This window comes from Canis lupus, chromosome 25 (genome assembly GCF_048164855.1).
Source record: "Canis lupus baileyi chromosome 25, mCanLup2.hap1, whole genome shotgun sequence".
Classification (NCBI taxonomy): Eukaryota; Metazoa; Chordata; class Mammalia; order Carnivora; family Canidae; genus Canis; species Canis lupus.
In genome coordinates this window covers 13,142,328-13,144,745 of record NC_132862.1, presented here as the reverse complement: position 1 = coordinate 13,144,745, position 2,418 = coordinate 13,142,328, and the positions used below count along the sequence as shown (strand labels likewise).

Here is a 2,418-nt window from a genome sequence, read left to right as displayed (position 1 = left end):
CTTGATCCCACGACTCTGAGATCATGACCCGAGCCAAAACCAAAAGTCAGACGCTCAACCAACTGAGCCATCCAGTGCCAATCTACTGGATTATTTTTATTAAAAGGAATAGAAAATATGCTTGAGAAGTATGAGAGTTTTCAGCAAGATTAATTGCTATATTAAGTGCTGAGGTATTCTGTGGTTATATTGTATATGTGTAACATATATACATGTGTACAGTGCACTGCATCACATTATACATAACACATTATATATATAAATTTTTTTCTTCTGCCTTACAATCTGTTCTTAAATTTAATTTTCTAGTGAAGACCCGTATAGCTGAAATAACTTAAAGGCACAATGTGTAGTGGATTTGGATTTAGAAGATGGTTATAAAACTCATTCAGATATGAGCAAGCTGACATTTTCATTTAAGTATGTTAATGTAAAGATTTCTAAATGGATCACCTGCTTAAAACAACATCTTTAAAATAGTAAGAAATAAATAGCTATCATCTCATGCCTATTTTCTCTAAAAACTTTATGTGGCCATGGCTCCATCTCCGCTGGAGGCAGGTGTACTGTCGTCACCATATCAAGTTTTAACCAGTTGTGCTTTTGCAGAGGTGTCCACTCAATCCATCTCATTTCTGACTAAGTTTCTCACATAGGTGAGCAGGTTCTGGCTAATAAAGTTCATTATTGTGTGAAAGACGTCACAGAGCAAGGATGGGGTGTGGTCGGCCACCTTCTTGGCCAACAGCATGGCCAACATCAGCATGGTCTTCTCCTTTTCCATGTCCTTAGGATAAGTCTGCATGGCCTGCTCCAGCACAGCAGCGAGATGCTTCCTTCTGTCTTCTTCCGATAGGTTCACATTCATAAACTGCATTGCCAGGTTATTCACCAGTCCTGGGTGGATGCTGTGATCCATCCTATCCCCTATTTGTGCCAGCTGCCTGGCGATATCCTGGATGATTTCTTCTTGACTTTCTGAATCTCTCACCCCACCATCCAGGAAGTAGCTGCACCGGTTGCCATCTGTCTGTAGCTCATTGTCGTGGTCCTCCTTCAGGTAAGCTGGCACGGGCAGTTCATGGCCCAACAGCTCCAACTCTTCATGGAGGTTATAGTTGGAGCAGTTTTGGAGGAAGCCAAACACTAGCAAATTGGTGATACGCTCATCCTGGGGGCCTGAGCCATTGCTCACCTTAGATTCCATGGCACGGGCAGCCTTGCGGGGCTCTGACTTGCTTCTGGCTCTGTGGACGTCCCAAGTCAGCGGCCACCCACCAGCCAGTTCTGGCACTGTATTTCCAGATTCTTTGTGTGGCTGTGTTAAAGTGACTAAGGCTTGAACACTCTCATCTGCTACTTTAAATGTAACTGAGGAAACGGTAGCTTTTAAAAAATTGTTTTTTTAAAGGTTTTATTTATTTATTCATGAGAGACACACAGAGAGGCAGAGACATAGGCAGAGGGAGAAGCAGGTTTTGTGCTGGAAGCCCGATGTGGGACTTGATCCAGGAACCCCAGGATCGCGTCCTGAGCCAAAGGCAGACGCTCAACCACTGAGCCACCCAGGCGTCCCCCCAAAAATAGTTTGAAATGTGACTTACTTTCCTTTTTATTGCAAAGTACTAATTATTAATTCTTGTATTTATGAATAAGGACCCACTGTGTTATTGGTATGATCAAATGGACATGTATAATGTTATTATAATGGACTAATGATTTTATTTTTCTCTATATTTGATACTCTATGTACAGTATAAGTCAGAACTCATTAAAAAAATGAAGAATCAAAAAAAATCAGTAAATCAGTATATATACTGATTTAATTTGTAAATCAGTATATATACCTACTGGTTACACATTAGTTTGTGCATAAACAAGATCAGAAAGTCATGATGTAGCAGAAGCATGATTGAATTCAGTCCTGGGTTCCCATCCACACACATCTTATTTTTTATACTGAAAAGAATGGAAATAATACCTGTTTTTTAGTGGTATTTTAAAACAATATAGCTATAAAGTATGGATTATGAAAAGAGCAAATCAAATGTTAAACTTTCCAATAAAGTCATATGCTTTAGCCATCCCAGGTAGCTGATTCTAATTCTCCCTATATTGCATTAGGCACTTTTGAGCTCCAGAGGTGGGAAACTCACACTTCTTATGGAATTCTATTTCTAGAGATACCTATCAGTAAGTTCTTTCCTTTATTGACTCAAAACTGTCTTCTATTTTAAAGCCAACTCTCTTAAAAAGTCAAGAACATCTCCTGGAATTTAAATACACTGTATGATAAATACTTTTCTATTCATAGTGTTGGATTTGGAGAATTGTTATTATTATTAATATAATTTTTGTTTGTTTCAAAGGCAATTATTTCCTCATATGTTTTCCATTGCAGTAATATTTCTCTTCAAT

The 2,418-nt window shown here is 38.7% G+C and overlaps 1 pseudogene; it reads right to left on the bottom strand.

Moving 5' to 3' along the window:
- Positions 1-485: 485 nt before the first annotated feature.
- LOC140617265 (BH3-interacting domain death agonist pseudogene) lies at positions 486-1,277 on the bottom strand (annotated as a pseudogene).
- Positions 1,278-2,418: the final 1,141 nt, after the last annotated feature.